Source organism: Erinaceus europaeus, chromosome 14 (genome assembly GCF_950295315.1).
Source record: "Erinaceus europaeus chromosome 14, mEriEur2.1, whole genome shotgun sequence".
In the NCBI taxonomy this organism is placed as follows: domain Eukaryota; kingdom Metazoa; phylum Chordata; class Mammalia; order Eulipotyphla; family Erinaceidae; genus Erinaceus; species Erinaceus europaeus.
This window is the reverse complement of record NC_080175.1, coordinates 6300837-6310950: the sequence shown is the minus strand read 5'-3', so window position 1 is coordinate 6310950 and position 10114 is coordinate 6300837. Positions and strand designations below refer to the sequence as shown.

The window sequence follows — 10114 nt, the reverse complement described above, 5'->3', positions numbered from 1 at the left end:
TACTTCACGAAGTTCTGTGTACAGATCATTCAATTCTAGAATGGCTGTGACCATCCTGAATTTGTTAGGGGTGAGTTTATAGTAGACTTGTCGGAAGCACAGAGGTTTTTATGAAGCTGTTTTCATCTTCACATAGTGAAACTGCCTGATGCAGCTGAAACGCTAAGGCCTAGCAACTGCACTTGCCGAGTCTTATTAAGTCCCACGGAATGCCAGTACCTCCATTCCCCTCCTCTGTGTGTCATCAGTGTTAATATCCTTGGCTCGGTGGTGACTGGCACCGACCTCAAGATTTCAGGCATGTTGTTCGCATTGAAACCGTTTCTCCACCCTCCCCGGCCCTCCTCCGCCCTCCTTCTAGCCCACAGCTCTCACTTCTGTTCAGACTGCATTTGATTTCCAGAAGTGACAGCACAGTTCAGCTTTTGGACTGAAACTCATGTCTGGATTTTTGTGGATTTCAACAGCTTGTTTTCATAAGACGTCTGGGTTTGCTAATCTGTAGTATTTGGGGAAGGGTGGTATGGAAACTGTACGGAGGACCTTGTATTTGAGTGTGTTGTCAAGTATCTGTCAAGAGAGGGGAAAAGGAGGTCCTTTACTGCAACTCAATACATAGCAGCAGCTTTCCATTTGGGGCTGAGGGCTTACTCAGGAACCCCTAGGACCTCACATTCTGAAGGCTAAGGAGAACCATCGTCCAGTCTAGAAACAACCAAGATGGCGCTAGTCGCCGCCAGTCACGAAATCCTGCTGTATATTTCACCAGTGGGGAGAGATCTGCTCCCTCCTTCCACCCTCCCACCTACCCACCCACTCAGAGGCCAGTCAGGGAAGGGTGCCTGCTGGGTAGGGTGGGGTGGGGGAGGTTCATGGCAGCCTCTGCAGGGAATCTGACCAGTTGGCTCTTTTTCTGGATCCAGCTATCCCTAGACTTGGTGGTTTCAGATGCTCACCACTGATCTAATGTCTCGGCCTGGATCTGTTCCTCTGGGCTTGGGGTTGGGGGAGTGCCCTCTTGGGCTCAGCTGGGGTTCCTCCATGTGTCTGCGGTCAGCTGTGGGCTGATGAACTCAGGGTTGCTGTTCATCAGATAAGGGCATGAGGGTTGCATTGGGCCCTGGACATGACAAAGTGGAGTTGTTTATGTGAATAAAGGCCTGTGACCCCATCTAAGGTAATAGTTTGTTGGTTGGTTTGTCTGCTACCACAGTTATTGCTGGAACTCCAGTTCTTTTTTTCATACTTGTTTATTTATTTTCCCTTTTTTTACCCTTGTTGTTTCTTCATTGCTGTTGTAGTTATTGCTGTTGTTACTGATGTCATTGTTGTTGGATAGGACAGAGAGAAATGGAGAGAGGAGGGGAAGACAGAGAGGGGGAAAGATAGACACCTGCAGACCTGCTTCACTGCCTGTGAAGCGACTCCCTTGCATGTGGAGAGCCGGGGGCTCGAACCGGGATCCTTATGCTGGTCCTTGCGCTTTGCATCACGTGCACTTAGCCCAAGATTTTTATGTATTTATTCCCTTCTGTTGCCCTGGTTGTTTTATCATTGTTGTGGTTATTGTTGTTGTTGTTGGGTAGGACAGAGAGAAATGGAGAGAGGAGGGGAAGACAGAAGGGGGAGAGAAAGATAGACACCTGCAGACCTGCTTCACCGCTTGTGAAGCGACTCCCCTGCAGGTGGGGAGCCGGGGGCTCGAACCGGGATCTTTATGGTGGTCCTTGTGCTTTGTGCCACGTGCGTTTAACCTGCGGCGGACTCCCTGTCTCCTAGATATTGTGAGAACGTTTATCATAATGGGTAGGAGGAGTGGGCACCGGTCTCTGGTGGAGAATACAGTCACTCACCCATACATGGGTGTGAAACTCTCCCTGAAAGCTTATCATCTTGTAAACTACTTTTAAACCGTGACTAGCAAAAATGACAAAACCCCAAGCCAACAGACTTCAGTCCCTAAAAACAAACCCGTAAAGGCATCCTCACATGCAGAGGTCGGCCTACGGAGGCATCGTGCAGTCGAGCTTCTTGTCCTGTATCTGGATGGTTCACCCTGAATTTTCCATGTGGCCTTGGAGATGGGGAGGAGAAACCGCAGGAGGCCAGGGGAAGCGTGTGGAGGAGCCATTCTGCCAGGGCAGAAAGCAGGGCTGGCTCCCGATGAGTCTCTCAGGGAGACGGCTGTTTGTTTGTGTGGGAGCTGCAACATGAGAGCAGGGCTAAAAGTGGCTCCTGGTTCAGCTGTGTGAGACAGGGTGGCAGAACCAGTGAATTCAGCTGACATCCCGGCCTGCCACACAGAGCGGAGCCGGGGCACCTGTGGGCAGCTCTATGGGCAGCCAGAGGAGCTGTGGGGTCAGGTGATGCAGGTGACCTTGAGCTCACCTCAAGGCCCGGGCTCCTCCAGCTAGTGCCTCTCACACGCTGACTGACTGACGCAGGACCTGCCTTGTCAGATGACAACATGGCCGAAGGGCAGGGCCACGTAGAAACACGGGGCTTGTCTGCCCTCACCGCTTAGGTCTGGAGGTACCACAGGGCCTGCAGGGGCCTGGTCAGGGGGAGAAAGGCTGGCAGAGGGAAGAGCTGGTCCCAGCCCTTTCTGGAAGGGAGGTGCTGCTCCAGGTTGCAGCTTCCATGGAAAAGGAGGAATTGGGTCCTATGCAATTCAGTCACCCAGCTTTTCTGAATACACACAAATAGGAAGCACAGATTCAGAGAGAGACCTGCACCACCACGTTCACTGGAGCACCACTCACGATCACCAAGAGCTGGAGGCCGGGACCCGAGCGTCCAATACGGACAGATGAGTGCAGAAGATATGGTATGTTTACACCATGCAGTACCTCCTAGTCAACAACAAAACAGACAAAAATGCTATCCTGTTATCCGTGTAAATACAGAAGAACCCAGAGGGTGCCACACTCAGTGACAGAAATCAGATGGAGAAAAACAAACATCAAGCAATCTGATTCGTGTGTGACCCAACCAGACAGAGAAAGGCACTAAGTCAAGCAAAAACACACTTTCAGGTTACCAGACAAAATTACGTAACAGATTATATTTCTTTTTTAAAAAAAAACATTTATTTATTTATTCCCTTTTGTTGCCCTTGTTGTTTTATTGTTGTAGTTGTTGTTGATCTCATTGTTGTTGGATAGGACAGAGAGAAATGGAGAGAGGAGGGGGAGACAAAGAAGGGGAGAGAAAGACAGACACCTGCAGTCCTGTGAAGCGATTCCCCTGCAGGTGAGGTGGGGAGCCGGGGGCTCGAACCAGGATCCTTACACAGGTCCTTGTGCTTAGCGCCACCTGTGCTTAACCCGCTGTGCTACCGCCCGACTCCCAACAGATTATATTTCTAACCTGAATGAGTGAAAAGAAGAGGAGGAAAGAGGCTGGGGGAGTCAGGTCAAAGGGGACAAGGTCACTTGGAGGGCAGAGCAGGACTTGAGTGGTGAACTTGGGAGGTTTATGCAGATGTGCAGACAGAGGTTGGCTAATAGTGACACACTGGGAACATATATAATGTTGTGAGACGATGTGACTTCAATATCAATTTTCAAATGTGTATTTTTGGACTTCCGTATTCAACATGAATATGGATAATCCATAAAATGTATATATTTAAATAAAATGATATATATTTTAGGTCAGGCTTTTCCAGCACTGACAACCTCAATTATCTAGCAAAAGGAAAATCAAGACCTTTGTAACTGTTAAAGCATACACTTCTGCAGCCGGGAAGATGGCATAGCGCTTCTGCAAAAGACTCTCATGTCTGAGGCTCTGAGGTCCAGTTCAGTCCCCAGCACCATGGCAAGCCAGAGCTGAGCAGGGCTCTGGTTTACAAAATAAATGTTTCTGGCAGCTGGGGAGGTAGCACAGCCGCCAAGCACAGGACTTAGGTAAAGAAGGTCATGAGTTTGATTCCCAGCTCTGCATATGCCAGAATGATGCTCTGGCCTCTCTCTGCCTGTGATACATACATACATACATACGTGCATGCATGAATGCATACATAAATACATACATGCATACATAAACATATAAACAAATACATTAATCCTTTAAATATCAATTACATTTTGATCCTATAGAAAAGAGGGTGAGAGAGTTAAAGACAGAAAGGGACCAGGGGAGACAGAGACTCTCTAACCTCATCCCACTGTATACAAAGGTCCACCTGGGGAGTCAGGCAGTAGCGCAGTGGGTTAAACGCACATGGCGCAAATCGCAAGCAGTGAAGCAGGTCTGCAGGTGTCTGTCTTTCTCTCCCCCTTTCTGTCTTCCCCTCCTCTCTTCATTTCTCTCTGTCCTATCCAATAGCAATGACATCAGTAACAACAACAATAATAAGTACAATGAAAACAGCAGGGACAACAAAAGGGAAAATAAATAAAATAAATAAATATAAAAATGTGTTACTTCAAGATTAAAAAAAAAAAAAAGATCCACCTGGTGCCTTTAGGTCCTCCCATGTGGTGTCAGGGCTCAGGTCCAGGCTTTCTCACATGGTACAGTGTGTGCTCTACCAGGTGGGACAACTCATGGTCCCCTTCTGTCAGTCTGTCTATTTGTTTTAACTTACTTTATTTTATTTATTATTTTTTTCCTCCAGGGTTATTGCTGGGGCTCAGTGTCTACACTACGAATCCACTGATCCTGGAGGCCATTTTTTCTCCATTTTGTCGCCCTTGTTGTTTATTGTTGTCATTGTTGCTATTATTATTGTTGTTGCTGCTATTGTTGTTGTTGGATAGGACAGAGAGAAATGGAGAGAGGAGGGGAAGACAGAGAGGGAGAGAGAAAGAGAGATACCTGCAGACCTGCTTCACCGCCTTTGAAGCCACTCCCCTGCAGGTGGGGAGCTGGGGGCTCAAACCAGGGTCCTTACACTGGTCCTTGCGCTTTGCGCCACATGCGCTTAACCCGCTGCGCTACCACCTGACTCCCTAACATACTTTATTTTAATGAGAGGGGGAGAGAGATAAATGCATACAGAGAAAGGTTTACTACGGTGCTAGGGATTGAACCTAGGACCTGGGAGTCAGAGACTTGAAAGTCACTTTGCATAACACTGTGCTGTCTCCTCAGCCCTCTAGTTTTAGGCTTCCCCCCCCCCCTTTTTAATTACATAAGTGTATTTATTTAATGAGAGTAAGAGAGACCAGAGTTCTGGTATACACAGTGCCAGAGATCGAACCTGGGTCTTAACAAGTCCTGCACTCCATGGGCTGAGTTGCTTCTCTGACTGCAGGGGATAAAAAAAAAGTCGGCGGTCGGGCAGTGGCGCAGTGGGTTAAGTGCATGTGGCACAAAGCACAGGGACCGGCGTAAGGATCCCGGTTCGAGCCCCCATCTCCCCACCTGCAGGGGAGTCGCTTCACAAGCAGTGAAGCAGGTCTGCAGGTGTCTATCTTTCTCTCCCCCTCTCTGTCTTCCCCTCCTCTCTCCATTTCTCTCTATCCTATCCAACAACGAACAATGACAATGATGGCAATAATAATAATAACCACAACGAGGCTACAACATCAAGGGCAACAAAATGGGGGGGAAAGGGCCTCCGGGAGCGGTGGATTCATGGTGCAGGCACCGAGCCCAGCAATAACCCTGGAGGGAAAAAAAAAGTATTTTCAAAACAACAAGGGCAACAAAAGGGAATAAATAAATATTTTAAAAATTCTTTAAAAAAAAGTCTTTTCGGGAGTCGGGCGGTAGCACAGTGGGTTAAGTGCAAGTGGCACAGAGCGCAAGGACCGGCATAAGGATCCCGGTTCCAGCCCCCGGCTCCCCACCTGCAGGGGAGTCGCTTCACAGGCGGTGAAGCAGGTCTGCAGGTGTCTGTCTTTCTCTCCCCCTCTCTGTCTTCCCCTCCTCTCTCCATTTCTCTCTGTCCTATCCAACAACAACGACATCAATCATAACTACAACAATAAAACAACAAGGGCAACAAAAGGGAATAAATAATAAATAAATATTTTTATAAAAAAAAGTCTTTTCAATGTAGAATGGAAGCCCTGACTAGGAAACTGTGCTGCTGTCTGACATAGCAGGTGACATGAACTGTTGTTCCTGGACGGTGGCCGCCCAGGACCACGCCTCTCTGAGCTCCACACAACACGCTCCTGTGTGGGCTTGTCCATTGTGCCTCCCCACCCTGCACATAGCCTGAACGTGGGGCAGAACCCCACCTACCCTATGTGATGTGGGGCGTCCACACTCCTGTTTCCTCTGCACAAGTTCGTGATGTGCTAGTTCCTCCATTTCCATGGCTCCCTTTTCTGACCTGACCCCAAGCTCCATCGTCCCAGTTAGACTCTGGGGGGGGGGGGGCAGAGAGAGAGAGAGAGAAGGAGAAGCAGGGAGGGAAAGAGAGGGAAGGAATGAGAGAGAGAGAGAGAGAGAGAGAAGGAGTGAGAGAGAGAGAAGGAGGGGGAGAGAGAGAGAAGGAGAGAGAGGGAGAGACTGTGTATTTGATTTCAACTCTCTGTCCAAATTGTGCAGGGCATCTGGTAGGTACAGCATGCCTCCTTCCTGGCAGGGTTTGGCATCTCCCAGACTCCACCCTCTTCCTGCTCACTGCCTGTCTTTCGTTGTACCACTGAGCCTCCCTGGGCTTCAGCAGTTTCACCATTTTTAAAAAAAAAAAAATGCAAGGACCAGCTCAAGGATCCTGGTTCAAGCCCCCAGCTCCCCATCTGCAGGGGAGTAGCTTCGTAAGCAGCGAAGCAGGTCTGCAGGTGTCTGTCTTTCTCTTCCCCCCATCTCTGTCTTCCCCTCCCCTCTGGATTTCTCTCTATCCAACAACAACAGCAATAACAACAATAACAATAGCAACAATAACAGCAAGGACAACAAAATGGGAAAAAAAAAAGCAGCCTCCAGAAGCAGTGAAATTCATCGTGCAAGCACCAAGCCCCAGCAATAACCCTGGAAGCAAAATAAAATAAAATACAATAAGCCTCACTCTGTAGCTTTGGTGTAGGTAGTAAAGGGAACAGGAGCACCTCACCCTGCCTGGTGCATGAACAGAACTCAGTAGCGGCCCGGGTGGTGGCACAGTGGCTAAAGTGTTGACCTCTCAAACACAAGGTCGTGAATTTGATCTCCAGCATCACAGGGTCCAGAGTGATGCTCTGGTTCTCTCCTTCTCATTAGTGAGCAAATAACAAAATCTCTTAAAAGCAAGCTTGATCTTTGTGGAATGCAATGAATACATTTTAAAAAATCAAAGACAGTCCTAGTTTATATTCAAGGTTTTACTTGTGGCCCGGTGATGTGGCACCAGATTCACCAGCTGAAATATTTGAAAACCTCCAGTTTCATTCATTTTTTTAAAGGATTTGTGTATTTATTTATTCATTCCCTTTTGTTGCCCTTGTTGTTTTATTGTTGTAGCTATTGTTGTTATTGATGTCTTCGTTGTTGGATAGGACAGACAGAAATGGAGAGAAGAAGGGAAGACAGAGAGGGGGAGAGAAAGATAGACACCTGCAGACCTGCTTCACCACCTGTGAAGCGACTCCCTTGCAGGTGGGGAGCCGGGGCCTCGAACCAGGATCCTTACGCCAGTCCTTGTGCTTTGAGCCACGTTCACTTAACCAGTTTCATTCATTTTTATCCCAAAAGACACAATATCATCTTTTTAGATTGCAGGGTAGTATTCCATGGAATATATAGCCCATAACTGCTTTAGCCAGTCATCTGTGGAGGGGCATTCAGGCTGCTTCCACTCTTTGGCGATTGTGAGTAATGCAGCTATGAACACAGGGGTGCATGTGCCCCTTGGAATTAATGTTTGTGTGTCCTTTGGGTAAATGTCTAAATTTGTGTTGCTGGGTTATAAGGTACTTCCATTTTTATTTGTTGAAGGACTCTTCACACAGGCTTTCAAAGGGACAGCTGCAGTCTGCGTTCCCACTAGCAGTGAAGCAGAGTCCCTTTTCTCCACAGCCTCCCCAACACTTGTCACCTCCTGATTTGTTGATGGAAGCCGTCCTCGCAGGTGTGAGCCAGAGTCTCAGTGAAGTTTTGATGTGCATTTCTCCAATGATTAATAAAGTGGAGCATTTCTTCACCAATTTCTATTTCATAGCACCTGGATTCCTGGCTTTAACGCTGAGATAAAGAAAAGATAGTGTAGGGACCGGGTGGTGGCGCACCTGATTGAGCGCACATGTTACCATGTGCAAGGAGCCAGGTTTGAGCCCCCGGTCCCTACCAGCAGGGGGAAAGCTTTGCAAGTGGTGAAGCAGGGCTGTAGGTGTCTCTTTGTCTCTCTCCCTCTCTATCACCTCCTTCCCTCTTGATTTCTGGCTGTCTATCAAATAAATAAATAAAGATAAGTAAGAAGAGATAGTGTTGGCTTTGTTTCCTTCAGGGACTTGCCTGTTGGAGGCTTTGATGACAGTCTTGAACAAGGCAGTTCACTCACTCACTCACTCACTCACTCACTCACTCACACACTCACTCACTACAGCCCAGCCGTGTACAGAAGGGGGTACTCCCTGGAGTTTGCATACCAGGAAGTACTCCCTGGAGTTTGCATACCAGGAAGTGACAGAACTGCTGTTCACACAGTTGTGGTTTGAGCCTGGGGTCAGATTCATGACCTCAGCCTGATGTACTTGCTACTGATCGACTGAGGACAGTCTGGGGAATTGTCCCTAGGGGTTTCCATTGTTGTGGGATAGAGTGTAATTACACACTCCTGGATGGGAGAGTGTTCTGCAGGTTTGGCCTTTGTGGCTTGCTGTGTGGGAAGTCCTGTCTATTTAGGCCCCCCATGGACCTAAATGTTACTTAGTGAGGCCTGACTGTGGGGCTTTCAAAATGAACTTAGTCTGGGAAGGCGCACAGGTGAGCCCACTTGGACACCTCCTGGTCCCTTGCTTGATGTCTGGATTGGAGGGAGACGGCACGAAGAAGGGAAGGTCACGAACGAATGCAGGTAGACAGTGACACAACATGAAGATTCCTTTCTCAGGGTTCCCTCTGGGATCTGCCTGAGGGACAGGAGTCATGGCTCAGGAATGTGGGTGCCCTGGATTTCACAGTGCCGGCCTCTGTGCACAGGCAGTGTGTCATCAGAAGAGGCCAAGCGCCAGTGCGCGCGTGGAAGCTGGGGACTCTGCGTTCATTGGCTCTCTTCCCCCACGGCCATGACAGCCTTTAGTCACAAGGACACTGCAATACCCCCCCCCCACCCCCCCGCCCAGGGTTTGGTGCTCACGGCTTGAAAGCCAGTATTCAAGAGACGTGTGTTGGTGAGTGGGAAACAGATCTGTTTCCAGGTGCTGGCAATTTGAGAAGATGGCAGACTCACATCTTTTTTTTTTTTTTTTCAATTATTGGGTAGAGACGGAAACTAAGGTTTTGTGATTTAAGCAGAGATGTGGGAATTGTTCTTGTTTCTTGTCTCTCCGAATCTTCAGCTGCATACAAGAACTATTGCTACAAAATGCAAAAACAACAACTTTCCAAACAGATGAATGGATGAAGCAAAAGGTACCAGAGGCTGGCAGATAGCTTACCTTGCGGACGCCTTGCCATGAGTGAGGACCAGCACCCCGTGGGAACACCGTGCATGGCACAGGGGAAGATTTATGCATAGTGGAGTGGTGCTGGGGTGTCTCTCTTTGTCTTTTAATAGCTCTCTGTCTCTCAATCTATAATTAAAATGGAAAAAAAAGAAGTCTGCTAAGAGCAGTGAAATTATGGTTATGAGACACAGAGGGAAAAACAAACAACCCCACAGCTTTTTAGACTATGTGGTCCAACTGGAAATGACTAGCAGGGGAGGCGGGAAGGAAGATGGAACCATTAGGAGAAAGGAGCCCACTGTAAGGTGGTAGACAGGAACCAGAATTCTGGCGGTGAACGGAAAGCAGTGTAGACAGATGATGATCTGTTCAGACTGGATTTCAGTGCCATACACCAAGACTACTCTCATTTTCCAAAGACTAACAAACAAACAAACAAACAAAAAACAGCTTTTAATCTTTCCCACTAGTAGTGGGCTTCCTTTTTTCAAATCATACCTTGGGCAGAACCCACCAGTCACTTTGAAGAATTGAAGAGACATTCACTTAACACTACATTAGTTGTT

The 10114-nt window shown here is 48.0% G+C and overlaps 1 long non-coding RNA gene across 2 annotated transcripts in view; it reads left to right on the top strand.

Annotated features, from left to right (window-relative positions):
- LOC132532724 (uncharacterized) overlaps window positions 1–8081 on the top strand; it is a 17144-nt gene extending 9063 nt beyond the window's left edge. The window contains exons 1-2 of one of the 2 annotated variants that reach the window (XR_009544619.1): window positions 2706–2827; window positions 7879–8081. This is a non-coding gene — a long non-coding RNA (uncharacterized LOC132532724). Of the gene's footprint in view, window positions 1–2705; window positions 2828–7878 lie in introns of those variants that run through there. The other variant, XR_009544618.1, reaches the window with a different exon arrangement.
- The last annotated feature ends 2033 nt before the right edge of the window (window positions 8082–10114 follow it).